This window comes from Ochotona curzoniae, unplaced genomic scaffold (genome assembly GCF_017591425.1).
Source record: "Ochotona curzoniae isolate NIBS_2020 unplaced genomic scaffold, NIBS_Ocur_1.0 contig_1071, whole genome shotgun sequence".
Taxonomy (NCBI): domain Eukaryota; kingdom Metazoa; phylum Chordata; class Mammalia; order Lagomorpha; family Ochotonidae; genus Ochotona; species Ochotona curzoniae.
The window spans coordinates 12,495,833-12,516,393 of NW_024464939.1; the positions used below are offsets into that span (position 1 = coordinate 12,495,833).

The 20,561-nt window shown below is 39.3% G+C and overlaps 1 pseudogene; it reads left to right on the top strand.

The window, feature by feature from the left end:
* Window positions 1–1,473: 1,473 nt before the first annotated feature.
* Window positions 1,474–20,561, top strand: part of LOC121164780 — a 53,294-nt pseudogene continuing 34,206 nt past the window's right edge.

Sequence of the window (20,561 nt, forward strand, 5' to 3'; positions counted from 1 at the left end):
TTTGCAGGAGAAAACCTTGGATAGAAGACCCTGTAAACAGCATGTCTCGGGCAGGCAGACACAAGATGCAGAGCTCTTGTTACCATGGATACAAAGGAAAGAATAACATGAAGTCCTTGAGGACTTCAGATACAAAAGGAACAAATCAGAATGCAGAATACTTCTCAGAACCAATAGCGGAAGTTCAAATACACATACGACAAACTGTATTAAATGAGGGTGAAACTGGGCAGAAGGGGATTTCTCAGGATTCACAGTGTAATAGCAAATAGCTGCTGCGTTTCATCTCTGTCTTAATCTCTTTATAGCCACAGGATTTCCTTTAACAAATAAGCTTCTGCTAGCTGTGGTGGTATACATTTCCTTCAAAGTAATGTGAGGACTGATAAATAAAATTCAATAACATAGTTTAATTGAAATCAAGGATAACAACATCATTCACCATTTATATTCAATTATTCCTTATTTAATTCACTAACTTTTCTACTAATTTGTATTAGGAAGTTAGCACAGGTAGGGCTTTTACAGAAGTGGTAAATAACAACTGGTACCTATTCACCTAAAATAAAAATTTCCAGTGAATGGGGGTGCATTGTAAGGGAAACTGTATAACCCTGTATGCTGACACTATACACTTGAGCAGTTAAATTTAGTTAGTTGCTTTCTAACTGGGTTTATTGTAGGTGGTCAAAGTGTTTAAGAAAACTGTGTACACTTATGGAAAAAATGGCTCTGATAGATGAGCTTAAGGTCTCCAGGAAACTGACTTTGTGGCATCATTCATAATAAAAAGAGACAAAATGAATGATAAAATTCTGTGACCTAATCCAAAGTGGTATCTGTAACTCTACCACACTGGAAGAGTCCAAATATATATATGAATATATATTGCTATATATATAGATATATTGCAATATATAAAGCAAAATATATTGCAAGATATATTGCAAAATATAAAGCAATACTGTGAGAAGTTGATATTTTCCTAGGGCACACTAGCAGGAACTGAATTCAATTGTTTTCAGAGTTACACAAACTTGTAGATAATAGCAATTTAGGTAAAGTTTAGATTTAAATCAGATTTGTTGTTTAATTGTTAGGAAAAATCATAGAAAGATATGTGATACTATTTTGAAAATGAGACTTTACCTTCAAATCAGTATTGTGACACCACAATTAGGTAATCTGTTCTAAAGCAATGGTTTTTGAAAATAGTATTTTCAAAAATAGTCTTCCAGATGCTAATCTAAAGCATGCAGACATACATTTCCTCAGGAATCCTGATACAAACTGAATTGTCTCCGTCCTCACATTTTGTTGAAGTCCCAAACTCACAGACCTCAGGATGTGACTTTATTTGGAAATTGAGAAGTTGTGTGTGTGAATAATTAAGTTAAAATCAAGCCATGCCAGTCGACCCTAATCTATTAAGTCTTCATTTAAGTGTGGACATGTGGACAGTGCGACACAATCATGTATGGAGAACACCGTGTGAAGGTGAAGGCAGAAATGTACAAGCCAAAGAATCAGAGATTGCTGGAAGATCACCAGAAGCTGCAAAAAAGGTAGAGGGCAGATTTTCCTTCAGTCTTCAGAAGGAATGCCCCTCAAGTTAATCTGATTATGGATTTACAGCTTGCAGAGCTGTGAGATGGTAGAGCATCTAGTTGGTGGCATTTTGCATCTGTGGCAAACCAGTCTACTCAGTTAAGGAATCTTCATACTCATCGATTCACTCTTTACTGTGACAACCATGGGACTGAAAACGTGACAGTGAGATTTCTACAGGAAACATGCAGGGGATTTAGAACAGTTACAGTGTAAGAAATTCTCCACCTTATTCTCAGGAGTTAATAATCGGTACAAGGGAAATAATCAAGCAAAAGTGAGCTTAAACACTTATCTAGCAATGAAAAGACTTTGTGATAGAGCTCCTCCACTTCCACGTAATAGCATGATCTTTTTTCACGGAGACCATATATTATCAAGATCTTAAAAACGATATTGAAAAAATATTTATATGACCTCCTGAGAGAAGCAGAGGAAATTGAAACAATAAAAAAATCATAAAGGAGAATTCAGCAGTGTTTTCTAATGCTGTAGTCACAAGCCATTCAGGGAAAGAAAATTCAGCAGCGTTTTCTAATGCTGTAGTCACAAGCCATTCAGGGAAAGAAAGTAGAGTGCACATAAAGTTCAATAGCTAAATTATATTTATAGATTTTTTCATGTTATAATCTCTGCAACCAATAATGGTTCAGCATATAAAGGAATATGAGGGTCAGGTGAAGGGGAACAAAGACAGAAGCAAACACATTTGAGGTCATGTAAGGTGAGTTTCTTCAATTTCCCTATCCAGGAGTCCATAAAATGAAGCTATCAAAGTTCTCTGTGATCTGCTGTTGGTTTCTACTTAGATCTCCGGGATGTTCACGAACAGAAAATGATTTCAGACATGGGAGGATGTATGGATAGATTGCGTTATGAACAATTATGAAGCCCTGAAAGACCTGTTCTGGTGTTGGATGCAAACACTCGCCAGCTCTTCCGTTCTGTGCTGTTCCTTTTCTTTCAGTCAGCATGTACAGAGGGCTTCTCAGGGTCCTTGCTTCACTGTTTCATTTTCCTGGGTGAACTGTTGTATAAAGCAGAAAAAAGTGGCAAAATACATTGCCATAAGTCTCTCAGTTATTTCTATATTTTTAAATAAAACATCAATTTTTTTTGGCCTTTCCCCTAAATAACATTTTTCCCCCTTAGGCAACTGATAGCATTTTTTGTCTAAGATAGTGTGGCAGGTCTGAAAGTGGGAATAAATAGTTACAATGAGACTGAAAAAGACTCCTAGAGGATCTTGCACTATAATAGATTTGAAACCTTTTCAACAAGTGGAAAAGATCTTCCATATTCTGCTTGCACAGAGCAGTGCAAATTAGCACACCAGTCGGTTATGTGTGGACTCTTGATTTACTGAGTTTCTGGGGATCAGCATGTACAGAGTTAAAGCAGGGCCTGGGGTCTGAAATGTTAATGTGAATTGCTGGCCCAGGTTAGAAGATCAGGTTCTAATCAAGTTAAGAAAACAGGACCAAGGGTTACAGAAGTGCTGATGTATTCCAGCAGACTGAGCAGCCACCTGAGAACAAAGGCCATCACCATGGAAACCAAAAGACCACAATGCTTGAATCCAAGATTCTGTTCACTCTTTCTCTATGAGGTCACATAAGCTACAAATCTTCCCCAAGAGTGGAGGAAATGTAAAATCTAAGAGACTGTGTATTTTACCTAAACGCACTATTTAGTGAGTACATCCAGTGATTGAACTAGGCTTAACCAAAAGTCAATTCAACAGTGGATTGAAAATCATAGAAAACAAGAAGTACATTTATGTTACAACATACGCAGATTTTATTCTTTGTCATCATTTCCCAAATGATACAGTATGGAATTCATTGTGTGTGAGGTATTATAGGTAACCTGGAATGTACTTAGGTTACCTTTTACAAGTAACCTGAAGTGTAAGAGATTATGTGTACAGGTTGCTTGCAAATGTGACATTGTTGTATATGAAGGACTTTGATATCCTCCAAGAGCCCTAGAACACTGAGAGGCAATTCTAGGTTCAGACCGATCAGATTCATTGCAGTCATTTTTCTTTCCTGTGTTAAGGTTTGGGGTCTTGTGAGGAAAGTCAAAGCAGTGTTAAAGAATGGAGATATGTTCTCTTTGTACATGGTGTTACAGGGTGAATACATTAGCTACTGTAATGAGCTTTTTAGCTTTGATCAGTATTCTGCTTGTCTGATGCTCAAGAGGGGAGTGGATCAGGAAGTAGATATCCCTAACACGAAAGGGCTAACTATAAATATCTATAAACAGAAAAGTGTGTATTCTCTTGACATTTTATTCCCTTCTTGAGCTCCTTGCCTGCCCCCTTTAAAGAGAGAGAGAGAGAGAATCTTTTATCCATTGCTTCACCTCCCAAATACCTCCAACAGCCAGAGCTGGGCTAGATGGAAGCCAAGAAGCCCAGAATTCCATCTGGATCACCTATGTGGGTAGTAAGGGCCCAGGCACTTAGTCATCACTTGCTGTCTTCCAGGACGCGTTAGCCGGAAGCTGATTCAGAAGAGGAATTGCCTTCTTGAGAGGACCATGAAGCTATGTATGACTGTCCCAAGAAGAAGGGCTGTGTTTGGCACAAAAATTTTTGTCCAGTTTAATGTATTTGTGGGTGTTTATTTTTCAGCCCTGTGAGCTACTGAATAGACTGAAAATGATTAGGTGGCTCACAGCAACTTGAGAATAACGTAGGTAATACTGTTTTTCTCATGTGATAACACAAGCCTTAAAAAATCCTATTATGTAAGAGGACTTTTATAAAAATACAAGAAAATGAATCATTGAGGTTAAGAAAGATAGATTGTGTTTCTGAAATCACAGAGCACCGGTGGTAGCCCTGGGGAATGCCAAAGCTGGGTGAATGTTGAAGCTGGGGCATTTAATCCAAACAATAAGCTACTCTGCTCAACATGCTGCCATTTTCCTTTTCTTTTCAAGATATACACAGAGGAGGAGAGACAGAGAGGAAAAATCTCCTATCCAATGATTCACTCCCCAAGTGGCCTCAATGGCCGGTACTGAGCCAATCCAAATCCAGGAGCCAGGAGCCTCTTCTGTGTCTCCCATATGAGTGCAGGGTCCCAAGGCAACTGCTTTCCCAGGCCACAAGCAGGGTGCTGGATGGTAAGCGGGACAGCTGGAATTAGAACTGGCACCCATATGGGATCCCAGGCCATGCAAGGTGAGAACTTTAGCTGCTAGGCCGCCACGCTGGGTCCTTGTTGCTGTCATCTAATCTCGGAAAAAAAAGGAAAATGTTTGAGGGACTCTGGTTAAGCATTTGAAATTAGGGTCCTGCACTGGGCAATGTAAGGCCATTAATTTACAAATAACACATTTCTGTGTATTTTGAGTTTCTTTTAAAAGGGGAATAAGGATTGGTGAAAATGTTTTGGATTTAGACAATGACATAATAAACAAATATGGTTTAAACAAAGACAATCAAGGAAAACATCAATGGTCTTTATATCACAAATGACAATGCAGCTTTAATATTGCTGTTTAGGGCAGAGAAACCTCCTTTGGTCTATCAAAAGAAGTAGTAGTAGAAAATTACTATTTTTAAGCATGTCAGTTTCAAGTATTGAAAAGGCAGAACATATTTGTGTTTCAATATAAAATTAGAAGACATACAAAAAAGCATTTAAGGGAAAATGCTAATGGAAATATAAATAGGTGGTATGTAAATTGCACAATAACCTCTGTACTTTGATGTATAGTTTTCAGTGAACAGAAAATAGATCAGTTAGCAGAGAGAACATGCAGCATTTGTTACCTTAACTGCATTGGGCTCCGTTAGCTCCATTAGCTGTTGAAGAAGAAAGTATTTGTTTTTGTGTTGTTATTGGTTTTAAGAAAGCCTTTTTCTTCTGTGTTCTGAATTAAGTGTTAATAGGATAACTATTTCACACTGCATAACTACAAATTGCATATTTAGGTGTTTCTATGGTTCAGTAACTAAGCATGGATGAATATGTAATTAGCTTTTTAAACTCTACTCTAATAGGCAATATACAATTGCTTTTCTATAGAACTTCATTTAGCACGTCTCCAAGCATTTTTAGAGTGTTAAATAGAACGCTACCTGGTATTTGCTTTAGTGCAGTGAATTTATCCTCTCACAGACATGCAATCCATGCGAAGCTCTGGAAAGAACCAAAGTGTGGGGTATCCACGTGAAATGTGTTATGGGGACTGTGGTCTCAAACTGTCCAGGCCACTCAGAGGGAAGGGCCTCCTGAGAGGAAAGACTTCCTAGGTGTTTGTTTCCGTTGAAGATACAATATAAGCATAAAAATATAAAATGCACATTGTATCATAGATAATATAGGAAGCACTTTGACAGATGTTGGTCATTGGAGCTGGAGAAAGCAGGAAACCTAGCGAAATAGCAATTAGATTATTTTGTGGCTTATCTAAAATTCTAGGTGGAAATGACAGAATGTCCCTAAACTGTCATAGGAAGAAAGTAGTTTTGTCCTCTCGAGACAATCTTCATTTCTCTAGAAATGATTTCCAGAGTATCTTATGATTGTAACAAGAATGAAAGAAAGATATAAAAGAGTTGTTTTCTGGAAGAGCATAATAGAAACAAAAAAGCCAGAAGCTTTTAGACTGATTCCTTAAGCTGAGTTCTTAGTGCTGAAGTGTTGACTTTCGGCCTATCAGAAAGCATTATATTGTATTCAGAAAGGAGATTTCATGATTTTTTTTTCATAGAAATCAAGAATTCCTGTAAACACATAGGTATTCATTGGTTACTTTAATCAGTGCACAAAGTGAGCAAGTTCTTAAGCTTCTCAAAAAAATCTGTTATCCACAATTAATAAAATAAAGTGACCAACAAAAGATTCGACTACAATTAGCAGATGTGTAGGTGAAATGACCTAAAAGAAAAAAACGTCCTTGTGATTTTTTTTTGTTCAACCCTTACAATTTCATATATTTGTGCATAACATTCTGTTTTGTGTATCTATAAAAATAAACTTATTTCTAATTTTAATAAAACCTTCAATCACCCAATATTTAGACTGTTCATTTTATGATTATAGTTTTGATCACATATCACTTGTTTTCTTGACTGTTGTAATAAAGTGTTGTTTGGCATAAAGTAAAGTATGGAAATGTGTATGCTGTTTCCCTATTGTTTCTCTGACTCAGAGTAGGTGTAAGGCCCTTTTTTTTTTATGAGTGTGGGATAGAGTTGATAGATTTAATAAACAAGATTTATTAGAGCTGGGAAAGGCATAAAGCATAGTAAAGAATAATGGAAAGAAATAAGTTGGATTATTCAGGAAAACTCCAAAGCTTTCCAGACATTGCAGTAAAATAAAATGAGGGAAAACAGAATTACTCAATGTCCTTTTGATCTCTAAGAATAATTTCCATCGTGCCTGAAACTAGGAATGCTCTGCTCCATTGTGTGGGCAAGAATCTCCTCTCCGTGCTGCGTACACATGCACTGACTTTTACGAAGTGCAAGCAAAAATTAGAGGTGGAAAGCAATAGCGTAATTAGCTCCACCATAAAATAATGGTTGGGGCAAGAGTGTGGAAGGAATTTGTGATACAAACTAACAGCTAGCTCAAAGCATTATCAAAAGCTGTGAAAGCACTTCTGGATCCTGATGACATACTGCTCCACCTGACTCCTATCTTGGCTTTTGCAGCATTATGTAGAAGAGCAAAGGACAAACAAAGAACAGATGTTTGTTATTCTGATGCTTTCATGGTTGATGTGGGGGATACACAATCCTGACAACTCCCCATGAAGAATGCTTTTGTCATCATTACCCAAGACAGGTTCTGTAGGAGCAGGAACTCAGTTGGGTCACTGAGCACAGAAAACAATCACAGTTGCCCCCTTAAAGCAACTTACATTTTTGTATGCTTTCCAAAAAAAAAAAATACTTGAGAGTCTACTATATTGTGCAAGATTGTAAAAAGTCTTGGCTTTCTGCATATATTCATATCGTTGTATACATATTTTACTTTTTGCATGTGTTTCACCAATCCTTTTTAGAAAGTTTTATTTATTTTGGATCAGAGTTACAGAGGGAGAAACAAAGAGAGGTCTTCCATCTTCTGGTTTACTCCCCAGATGGCTGCAATGGTCAGAACTAAATCAGACCAATGCCTGAAGCCAGGAACTACTGTGTGGGTAACAGGGGTGCCATCATTGGGGCCATCTTCTTGTGCTTCTTCCAGGAAGCACAAACTAGCTCCCACATAAGATGCTGGCACCCATGGAATTGCCTGCTGTGCTACAGAGCTGACACCCCACTAATCTTTCTACACACATATGATTTTAGTGGTTACATATGTTTTAAACATTAATTTACATAAAAGGCAGAAATACAGAGATGGAGAGGCACACACACACACACACACACACACACACACACACAGATTTTCCATTAGCTGGTTAATTCTCTAATGGCCTGCAATGGCTAAGTATAGGGTTTAGGCTAGATTGAAGCCAAGAGTCAGAACCTCATGTAGGTCTCCTACACAGGTAACAAGGTCCCAAGCACTGTGGTCACCTTGTGCTGTCTTTCCAGAAACATTAGCAGGAAATTTGATTGCAAGTGGAGCAGGTGAGTATAGAACTGCTATTCACATGGGATAGCTTCATAGGCAGCTGCTTCAGCTCTATACTAGAATGCTGGCCCCAGAGGTTGTGTGTGTGTGTGAAAGGCCTAGAGCTTTTCATGTTAATGCATTGAAATTTTCTACATTTATTTTATGCTGTTAATATTTTTGCCTTATCTTTTCTCTTTGTAGAAATGTAGTGTGTTTTCTTATATCACTGCTATAAGAATGCAGTAGGGAAAACTCGCACACATGCTTCTTTCTATTCCACCCTTGGTAGTTATTTAGCTGTATGATCAGGGATTGAAGAATATGCGTATTGCTTGGGTGAGTACTGCAAAACGCCCTGAGAAAAACTGGCAAGTTAGATTTGCTTTCAATATCTTTACATGAAGTTTCACCCTTACTACCAAGCTGGTAGGTTCACGGTTATTGCCATAATGAAGTCATGCCAAGCCGAAGGTCACACCTATTTTCTTTCTTCATCTTCATTGTCTTCTTCCTCTAGTTTTTGATTTACCAGTTTTCATTCCTCTTCCAGAAGCTCTCTATGTAGGGCTCTTCCTCATTCCTTTGGAAACTCTTCCTCTTGCAGGAGAAAATTAAGCTTCTGGATCCATTCAGGGATCCTGCACACTTGAGTGGTGCTTTGGGACAGGTTTCTCAAAAGGTTCTCTTGGGGTGAACCTGTAACATTTAACATCACATCACATCACATCACATCACATCACATCACATCACATCACATCACATCACATCACATCACATGAATGTTGAACATTCAACATTAACAGTTAAAGACTTTCATTGGGCCACCTTCCTACACTGGTGTGTCTGGGTCTGAATTTTGGCTTCTGGTCCTAGCTTCCTGCTAATGTGTATTCTGGGAAGTCAAGGTGATCATCCAATTAATTAATTGGGTTTGGATACCCACATGGATGACCAGAATTAAGATCTTGGTTTCTGGATTCAGCCAACATTGGATCAGACCAACCACTATTGACACTTTGGAAGTGAACCAGTGGGTGGAAGATGTTTTCCTTTGCCATTCCAAAAAAAAAAAAAAAAAGGATGGGGGGTGTCTTTGCTTAAGGCCTATAAAATACAAAATACAGTAGGCTCTCTGAAAAGTCTGGGTGTTCAGTTCTACTCAAACCTTTCACTGAAATCTCCCTTCTTCCACCAAATTTTCTATGGATTATTTTCTTACCCAGTTTTTCGTTGTTATATATTTCACCAGAACAATGTCACATTTGCTTTAAAAAAAATTGTGCATTTGTACAGAGGGAAGAAAGATTTCCTGTCAGCACGGCTTTGTCTTTGATCCTTTCAGAATAATAGCTCCCACCCTAATTACACTAAGCCAGAGCTCAGCTTGCAATGCAAAGAGGCAGCACTGGATGTGGAAGCTGCTGCTTGGCAGGAATCACACTGATTCTGATGTCACCTTTTTGCTCCCGATTTGTAGGGACGAGTGGAATCGATAGATTTGTATTTATCACATACAAATGTGCATTCTATTTAATTCACAATATTCAAGCTGATAGTTATCATCATTCCCTTTTAGTAATTGTCATATTGAAGCTCAGAGTAGTTAAATAATGTTTAGGACATGATGGGAATTCAAAATAGCAGGTTTTTTTTTTGTCTTAAGATTTTAGTTCTATGAAGTTAATCTCTAGATAACATTATTAATTAATATAATAGTAACAGATAATATGAGTAGACTAGCAGGTAAATAGTTTTCATTTTGTGTTAGGGGCAGTTCAAATGCTGTTCACATGTCAATCATTTTGTGAAGAAGGCTGCCTTATTATTTTCACTGAACACAGATAAAGAAAGTAGCCACATCTCTACTGATGGCTCTGTTTTGTAATGGTCCATTACATGTCCATCCCTTTCCCCTCGCGGAAGTGTGAGTGCCTTGAAGGCCACAGTTTCTAATCACATCTTTGTCATCTTATAGCCAAGGAGAAATCCAGGCAGGAAAAAATGAACACAGGTAAGTGAATGAATAACTTCCAAAACTTCCAGATGAGGACTAAAGTGATCCTTTCCCTTACCAATTTGGAGTTTCTGTGAGCCTGAATTTCCAGCAGAATCATCTCTCTCTGCTTCCCTTCATCTTTTTCCTATTTAATATGAGAAACATATTCATGGAATTATGGAGGCAGAAAATTCCCAAGATTTTGAGTTGGCAGGCTGGACATCCAGGGCAGCTCATGGTACAAATTTCAGCCCAAGCCTTTGTCAGAAGGTAGGAAAAGACTGACATATTTTCTCAAAGGTGATTAGTGGGGGAGACTGAATTCTTCTTTATCCAATTAATTTTTCTCTATTTTTTACTTCTTTTTTTTATTATTTTATGATACAGCTCCATAGGTCCTGGATTTTTCCCTTTCCCCCTCCGCAAATCCCCTTCCCCACCCACTGAGTTCCACTGTATTATTACTATAGTATAATTGTTTATAAATAGTCATATGCCCTTCATTGTGGGCATAGATAATGGCAGAGAGTCCAGTGTCCAGTGTCCTATTGTCAGGGTATAGTAGACAGTTTCTTTGGGAGCCCATCTTTGTCCGGAAGTAAAAATGCATACTGCATTGTGTCCTCACATCTGGATATGACAGTCTCATTACACAGTGACTATACATCACCTTAATTGAAAAGCCACAAAACAAAATCAACAACAGGAAGAAAAATAGATTTCTACAACACCATGAAGTTAAATAACATGCTTCTGCATATGATAATCTCCATTACACAGTTACTGTACATCCCCTTAAATGAAAAGCCACACAAAAAAATCAACAGTAGGAAAAAAAGAAATTAAAAATGCCATGAAGTCACTTTCCTCCACTCAAATATCTCTAAATAAGAACAAGATCCCTGGCTTTATGTGTTTGCTGGTTTTCTTACCTGGTTGGAGACCATATTTGTGTGTGCATGTTTTTCGTTCAATCTTGGATTCCAGCTGATTGCCCTGAGCACTTGCACATACTTTTGTGTGATAGCTTCCCCTGTAGTGTCTAAATATCTGCTGAAAAATTTCTGGAGTTCCTTCAGGGCATTTTGTTGTGCATCCTCCCTGCTGGTGATCATTAACCAACATTTGTGGATTGATTTTGAAACCATTATTTTTAAAAGAAGCTTTGGGGGGGGCACTATTGATCTCATAGGTAGTTTGGCAAAGCTATTCCAGCCAGAGTTGGTGTTTGCTCCTTGCCATTCTGCAAGCTTTGCTTGGCTCTGAAACAGGATACAGACCACATTCGGATTATCATTGTCAATGAAAATGTAAACCTAATGACAGTATTTCAGTACCTGTACTGACCTAATTTTTAAACAGTTAGGGATGAAATCAGCACATTTTGTTCTCCTGATGTGAGCTACAATCTTCATGTAAAATCTGCATTCCATATTCAGATTCTATTTCCTTTTCTGAAGCCCATGTAAAATATGTTATTTTATATATTTTAGTAAGAGATGCTAATGCCTTACTGTGGGTATAATGATGAAAATATCCTAAGCACTTCATTCATATTGTTTAATTTAAGTACATAAAACATTTGCAAGGTAAGTCATACATGATTTCAGATGAGGAAAGAGAAATATGGGGAGGACAAATAACTCATGCAAGGTCACTTTTCTATCAGGCATGGGTAAAATCATGCTTTCTGATTCTAACATCCATGCACCTAGTTACCAACACAGCATACTTGTCCTCTCTGAGAGCCAAGATGAAGAGGAAAGAAAATGCTGCTGTTAATAATTTTTGTGTGTGGAGTTGTTAATACTTTTGAGTTAATCTAGTTTTGGAATCTGGAGACATACCTTACCAGTGTTCTAGTAAGTTTAGTATCTCAAATGAATGAGCACAATAACTTTCAAAAGGTAACAATGAAGTGTTAGAAACAATAGGGTACAGAAGGAATTTCCAGCAGTCATTCTTCAATAAAAAGGTTAGTCTGAAAACATCTCCCACACCAACATGAAAATAGCTTCTTAATACCTAGGAAGCTTGGTTGGAGATTACAGCATCCAAATGGAGGTAGAAATGGGAGATGAAATTGGAGCTGGCACAGTGGTACAGTGGGTAAATACCCTAGCTGTGATGCTGGTGTCCCACATGGGTGATGGTTCAAATCCTGTCTTCTCTACCTCTGATGCAGCTCCCTGTTAATGCGCCGGGAAGACAGCACAAGATGGTCCAAGTGTGTGGCTTCTGCACTCATGTGGGAAACCTAGAATAAGCTCCTGGCTCCTGACTTTTGCATGGCCCTCCTGTAGTCACTGAGGCCATTTGGGGAATAAGTCAATGAGTGGAAGGTTTCTCTCCCTCTCTCTCTGCCTTTCTCTCTCTCTAATTTGGCTTCTGCAATAAGTAAAATAATCTTAAAAATAACAGAAAAGGAGAGATAGAGAGAAAGAGAGAGAAAGGCACAAAAGACCCTACCACCGATGTTGACATTGCCTGCATCAGCCTTGACCAAGCTCAGATAGCACAACAAAGAGGGTGATAATCTTGACTTAGGGGAACCACCACAGCACAGGCAGCCAGTGAATGCTGGCACCTGGCTTGCCAGTGTGGATGTAGCTTCCAGGTCTCAGTTAAGCTTTTATTCTATTCCTGTGGGAAGGCTTCAGCATAGTTGGAGAATAAAAAAATCAATATGCACACAAGCTGAGTCAGAGCAACCACTGGCATGTGCATGATCTATTGCTGGGAACAGGTCCAGCTGGGGAGCTAAGGGGACACCCTAGCTGGGTTGAGGTTCCCACCAAGGGGTGTGGGGACTGGAATGGAGGCTGTGTTCTGATCAGGATACAGTTGTAGTCTCCCTTGGCACAAGTGTGGACCGGGACTGGACACACCAAGCTGGGTCAGACTCCAACAACATCTGGTGTCCTGGAGGACCAGGGTAGATGTGGGATGGACTAGGTTAGGTCTCAGCCCCTACTGAGCCATGTGTGAGCTGTATGAGGGTATGGACGAGCTTTGGCTAAGGTGAAACATCCAACAGTAAGAACCAGATTGGGTTGATGGACCCCTTGGTATGCAGGAAATCTGGTATTGGGGGGGGGAGGTTCTGATGGAGGAGCCTGGGAAACTCCTCTGGAAAGACACAGACCCTGCAGGTAAGCATAAGAAGCATGATAGGAAACAGTTCAGAACAGGCCATGGAAAGTGTCCATACATCGGTGGCAGACCAGGCTGAATCAGTTCACGTCGTCCACTGGCAAATCTGAGCACCAGAACCGAGTGTGGGTCAAGCCAGGTTCGGTCACGACAAAAACTAGTCCACAATACGGAATGCCAAGATATAGTTACCTGTACTGGATGTGCCTGCAGTGCCCAACCAGACGCAGGAGAACCAGAAAGGGAGGAGCAGAGTAAGCAGGGAGAATATGGGAGGATTCCCCTGCTGGAAGGCTACTCCCACTGGAGAGCGTGGGCTGGGCTGGGGGCAGACCAGAATAGGCAGTGCTATAACACCTGTGGGCCTCATGTGGACTAGATCAGGGAAAAGCCAGGCTGGGCTGATTGTTCCTATTGGTGCAAAAAAAATTAGAGTGGGTGAGGGTTGTTTGGGCTTTGCCACAACATCAGCTGGCAGAAGCTGGCACTAGGGTCTAATTCTGTTATGTTAAACCACAGAACCACCTGGAGAGTGCATAATCCGGGAGTGGGAGTGGCCTACAAGGGAAATAGTGGGTTCCTCCCTTTTGGGTTACCACTTCCACTGAAGGGCACTAAAATCAGGACAGGGGCAGGGCTGGCTAGACAGAAAGGCACCCAACAACATCTGTGAGGGCTGGATAGTTGAGCTGGTTAGATGGAACTAGGCTTTAATTCCCATTGACATGTATGAGAGTAGAAGAGGATGTGGGACAGACTGGACTAGTCTGCTACACATACTGGCAAACCAGGATAGGGGGCAGGCCTGGTGGGGGTTATTGTGGGTGCTCCGGCTAGGCTGCAGCTCCCACTGCTTTATGTGAGGGCCTAGTGTGTGCTGGGCAGAACCAGGCTGGACTGCAACACCCACTGGTTCCAGTGGATTTCGGGGCTGGGAACAGAACCAACTCAGCACTGCAACCACCAGCTGATCAGGGTGATGGACTGTGTCGGGCCTTGTGCTTGCTAGTACATACAAGAATCTGATCTGAGAACACCTCAGACAAAGTTTCTTTGGGCATCTCTCCAGTCAAACTGCCGGACTCAGAACCCTAACCATGAAAAGACAGAAGACAGAACAGGTCAATCAACCACCTCAGCTATATGTTGGCAATGAAAAACTGGGCAAACGGAGACTCTAAGATGGACTATGCTAATCAGTGGATTCTTCAACGACCTCATCGTGCTTGGAGTGATGAGAGTGGCAGCAATTCAGAACTGTTGAACTATCAAAACCACTTGAGCAAGACCCTCGAAGCATGCCCCACATCAGGGACCTAGGGCGGGTGGAAGACTGGTGGGGTTTCTCCCTTAATATCCCCTTTTACCTCAGATACATGAAGGAAACAATGTGGAAACAATAGTATTACCCATTCTCCTGTAGCCCTTGAACCTTCTCACCCTAATTAACTATGTAAAAATTGTAAAAAAAAAAAATAAAAAAGTGAAAAAAGTTTAAAAAAATCAATATGCACAAATATGTAGACTTTCTGTACATAACTCATCTGAAAAAGAAAGAAACAAATGAAAAATATCTGATATGTGGGGCTGGTGCAGTAGCCTAGCAGCTAGAGTTCTTACCTTGAATGCACTGCGATCCCATATGGGCACTGGTTCTAATCACGGCAGCCCTGCTTCCCATCCATATCCTTACTTGTGGCCTGGGAAAGCATTTGAGGATAGCCCTAAATATTACGACCCTGCACTCTTGTGGGAGATCCAGAAAAGACCCCAGAGTCTTGGCTTCGGATTGGCTCAGCTCCAGCCACTTTGGCCACTTGGGGAGTGAATCAACAGACAGACAATCTTCCTCTCTGCCTCTCCTCCCGATACTGAGGCCTTGTTGGGCCTTTTAACTGACCGGATCTTTACTCTGTTAGACCTATCTTCAGACCATAGAAGGTCTCCCCAAGAGGCCACTGAACTTATCTGGACAATAAGACGCTGAACTTTATGCTAGGCATGTGTTTGCAAGCAATGAATCTCAACTGAACTTGAACTATGGTTATGCAACAAGGTGGAGGAATCCACCATGGGGGGAGGGGTATGGGAGGGGTGGGGGGAATCCCCAGCGCCTATAAAACTGTACTACATAATACAATGTAAGCAACAATTAAAAAAAAAATAAAGAAGGAATAATGGGAAAAAAAATAAATCTTAAAAATCTGATATGTGACAGTTTATATAAGATACAAAAGAAAACATAGGAATGATATGATCATTTTGAGACATGACTGTGGCTTTAGCCTGTGGTTGTACTCCTGTGGGACTGTGCTCTTCTGACATTGTGATTGTTGAGTATAATGATTACTGATGGATCAAATCTGTGGATTTAGAGTGGAATACATTTATATCTTTGCAAAAACTGATGAAGAGAGGAAAGTGTTGCGGTGTGTGAAACAAGAGTGTAGGGACATGTAATTGTGTTCTTGGAACTGCACTTGAAGACAGAATATCTGTTCTTTTCATATCAATGAAATTTTTTAGAGTAAGTGAATAAGTGATAAATAACCTAAAAATAAGAATGTGGTTTCAAAATGCAGGATGGAACAACTATGTTTCGATGTGCTTTTTTTTTTAAGATTTATTTTATTTTTATTGGAAAGGCAGATATACAGAGAGGAAGCTGTTCCATCTGTTGATTCACTCCCCAAGTGGCCAAAGTGGCTGAAGTTGAGCCAATCAGAAGCCAGTAGCCTCTTCCGGGTCTCCCAGGCAGGGGCAGGTTCCCAAAGCTTTGGGCCGTCCTCAACTGCTTTCCCCGGCCACAGGCAGGGAGCTGGATGGTTAGCGGGGATGCTGGGATTAGAACTGGTGCCCATATGGGTTCCCAGGCGTGCAAGGCGAGGACCTTAACCACTGCGCCACCGCGCCGGGCCCGCCAATTGATTTTCAACATGGAGCCAAGGATAAACAAAGCAGAAAGGATAGCAGTGCTGGATATGCAAAGAGGATGAAATTTATAATATACTGTGTGTAAAAATAATGACTTAAACATAAGAAAAAAAATATAAAACTCCTGAAAAAATATAAAACTCCTAGAAGAAAGCATAGACATATTGGCTTTTACAAACAATTTTTCAGATATGCCCTCAGATTGTGACAAGCCTGATAGGAGGACAAATAGGTACGTGGGTGTTGTCAGACATGACCTCTTTGCAGTTAACATTTGAATTGACACTTAGATTATAAGACAAAAGTTGTGAAGAAAAGACTCTGGGAACCGCGAAGGTTGAATGCAAAGACTTCGATTTGGATCTGATTTGCCTGTTCCAGGATCAAAAGATGGAGACAGTGAGCAAAAGAGAAGATGTGGACTGGAGCAGGCAGTGTCCGATCTTGGCGCTGACCCTGAGTTCAAGCGTCTTGTTTTGTTTTCAGTTACACTGGGAGCTTACTATTATGTAGAAGGTAGTGAGTAACATTCCAGTTGTATCACATTAGATGCTGTGTGCAACCAGAAGTAAACTTCACTTCAGCCCCACCTTGTCCTCCAGTTCAGGAATTTCATCACTGAATAATTGTTTTTCAACTATCTAATCTATCTATACATACATACAATACATACTTCCTGAAACTAATTATTGAGTTCCAGTTTCCTCACTGATCTTTAAAGATGAAGTGAAGTGATAAAAACAGAAAAAACTAAGTATGTAGTTTTATCAGTGCACTCCATTTAAGTTAGGAGAAATGGAGTCATTAGTCTTGAGGGACATAAGCACTTTACCATCCTTATGATTATAACCAAACATCACATTCTCAGCTCCTGAATCATGAAGGTTCCTAGAAATATCCAAAAGGCCGTTCCTTTCTTGTATTGTACTTCATTATTCACAGGCTAAGGAGACACAGGTTAGAGAGCTTAAGTGGATCCTATGAAATGGATTCCATGCTTGACATGCATCCTCAAACAATTCTTTTTCAACAACTACTTTCCAGCAGAATTATATCTGAAAGTAAGTTAAAGGAAGTTTCCCATATTCACAAAACTATAAGGCCTATTTTTTCTTTTAGCCTTCATATTTGTCATACATGTCTGAAAGTAAGGACCTATTGGTATATTCTAGACACAGATGCCCAGAGATAAAATTATATCAAAATTTACTTACCGATTACCTTCACTCACAAATTTTGGGTGCATACATTTTCTAAGTATATTGCTCGTGGTAAAACAGTTTGTTTCTCTTATTTTCAGTTTGCCTTTGAAAAAGACATTATAGATATGCTTCATATACAAAGGAATTTCAGATTTTGTGTATTCCTTAATAAGATTTACCACAATATGAAAATAATTGGTGTGAGTTAATTTTAAAAATGCCTTGCTATCCATTATCTCATCATAGAGTATTGTGACTTATGTGAGTAAAACTTTTATTTTGTCTTGATTTTAACAGATAAAAAAATGAATAGGGTATGAATAAGATATTAGGAAACAAGAAAAGCTCTGTGGAAAGCCTACTCTGAAACAGGTGCTTCTGTCTGTTCTCAGAGAAATTTTAAGGTTTCTGTGAGTCATTAAAATTATCGGAAGCAGCTACAAGAATGGATTTCCCAGCACATCTGAACTCTGTTGAGGAGGGATCTGTTACTGATTGCTATACTCCATGGGAAATTTGAGGGTTTTCACAAAAGATGCAGTTTTGAATTTTGTCCTGTGAACTATAATTTATCCTGAGGTTTGCAAAAAAAAAAATGTGAACATTAACAACCTAGCAATTGCAGAATAAACTGTGGTCACTCAGGCCAAAGCTGCACACAATGAATGAAGCTGTATGGATTATCTTGAATGGGATCAGTGTATTTGCATGGCACGTTAATCGTCTCTCTGCAATGACAGCATCCCATGTGGATGTCAGTTTGTGTCCTGGTATCACTTCCTATCCAACTCCCCGCTAATGGACTGAGAAAGAAGCAGAGAATGACTTAAGAACTTCGGGCCCTGTACCCATGTGGGAAAACCAAACAGGTTGCAGCTTCAACCCAGCCCAGTTCTGGCTATTGTGATCACTATGGAGTGGGTCGGAAGATCAAATATTTTCTTGTTTGTCTAACTTTCAAAGTAAAATAAATAGATCATTTGTTTTAAATATCCTTGAAAGGTGGGCACTACACAGCATTGGGAGGCTTCCTGGGACATGTTTAGCCTATATTAGAGTAACTGGTTTTAAGTCCCAGCTCCATTCCAATTCCAGCTCCCTGCTGATGGAAACCCAGGGGAACATCAGGTAACAACTCGAGGGATGATGTGTCCCTGCATCCCTCATAGGAGATCTAGGTTGACTTTTGGGATTGTGGCATTGCACTATACAAACCCTAGCTCAGATATTGGAGGCATTTGGTGAGTGAACCAGTGACTGAAAGATCTCTTTCTCTGCCTTTTAAAAGTGAGAGAACAGAATAACCTTGACTCTTTAGACATGGCATGAGTATTTGTTTTTTCAATAGGCACATGAACCCAAGTGGCAGAGCTGTTGTTTGGAGGAAGTACTAATTGTTGTTTTATTGAATGTAAATTTTTGTTGTTGTTGTAATACACCTTAAATTCTGCTCTTGTGGAATCTAAAGCCAAATGTAATTTCCCTTTCCAGTGAATGTACTTCAAAAATACTTGAAAGATGTGTTGATGTAGTCCAATACCTGTTCTGTGACTTTCACCGTTCTATTTCAACGTCAGCCTGGAGTTTGCATGCAAGGATTATAATTATAGTGATACTGTTTTTCTGCTCAATCTAGATACCTAATTCACTTCCAACTGTGAAACCTCTTGGGTGTCTTAAATGAACATCGTTCTTAGAAGTATTTTTTTCTTACAATTTTCTGGCAATCAAAAAATCCCATTTCCCTGCCTACTATGCACATTATTCTATAATGTAATCAGTTTCTAGTTCCTCTTTCAGTTATATAGATGGTTTCAGAAGATTAAAGTTTGTGTTTGATCTCTGCTTAGCATATGCATCTAAAGTGTTCATATGAAGCAAACAGAAAAAAAGGAATGCGAAAAGAATTTTTCACTGCCATTATTCATTTTTTAAGGTTCAGTTTGATTTATTGTAGACATCATATAACCTAATTTGCATGACTGGATTAAATAGCTTACCAAACTGACCCATGTACTTGGACATTAAGGATGTCAAGTACCCACTTACGTTTTGTTTATGTTTTCCTTCCTGTTAAATGTAATTTGTATTTGAAACCTTTCTAGCATTGACTTTTAAAAGGAAGCATAGGTCATTTAAACGAGGGAGCAAGTAGACAGGAAATGTTGTAAGTCCAGAGCATTACTTATGATGATTAAATTTTGAACATCTTCCAAAAGCGTTCTTTGCATTCATTTCCAAGTTATGTTACTTGATTGACTTATGATAAAGCTTATGATCTCATTCACAATCCTTTGGTTTACTGCTGGTTGACCACCATTCTCCAATGGTGTTAAAATACTACAGCCACTAGCAGAAGGGTTTAGTATAGGTGTATTTTGTTATAAAATTTTTAAGTTGATTTTGAGTCTCTAATACAAATGGCCAAAATCAAATGCCAACAATTTTAGTAGAGCTTTAACCTCTCTTTTCACTTACAGTACTCTGGCGTAAGCAAAGATTGTACTAAGACTACGGTACAAAATCCTGAGACAGTGATGAGGGCCAGAACAGTCTAAGTTCAGTTATGGAATGCTTTAGGAATTAAATGCTTCAATATCTCAGTGTGTTCTGTCTCAGCAGTCTCAGAGAAGTTGGCTATCCGACGTTGTTAACTGCTTCATGAAGGATGTCTCAGAACACTTCCGCTAGGGACTACCTTTGAACCTATGTGGGATGATGGACATCAGGACACGTTGGGCAGAGAAAAGACTCTACTGCTCAGGGACTAAGGCAGCGTGTGTATATAATCAGAAACAGTTTTGATCTCTGCTAGAATACCTCTTCTATTTTAGTATTGTGTCTTGTTAATATTCTAAAAATGTAAACCCAGTCAAACAAATGAGTTTACATGCCCTAATTTTAGAAATGTGACAAAGAAATGTATTTCCAAGTATCGTTGTGCTGTGAGGATTTTCTCACTTTGTGAGATTTAATAATTTTTAATATTTTATTGTACTCACATTATATGTAAATGTTATATGCATATATATACACACATACACTATTTTTATATTGATTTATTTGAAATTC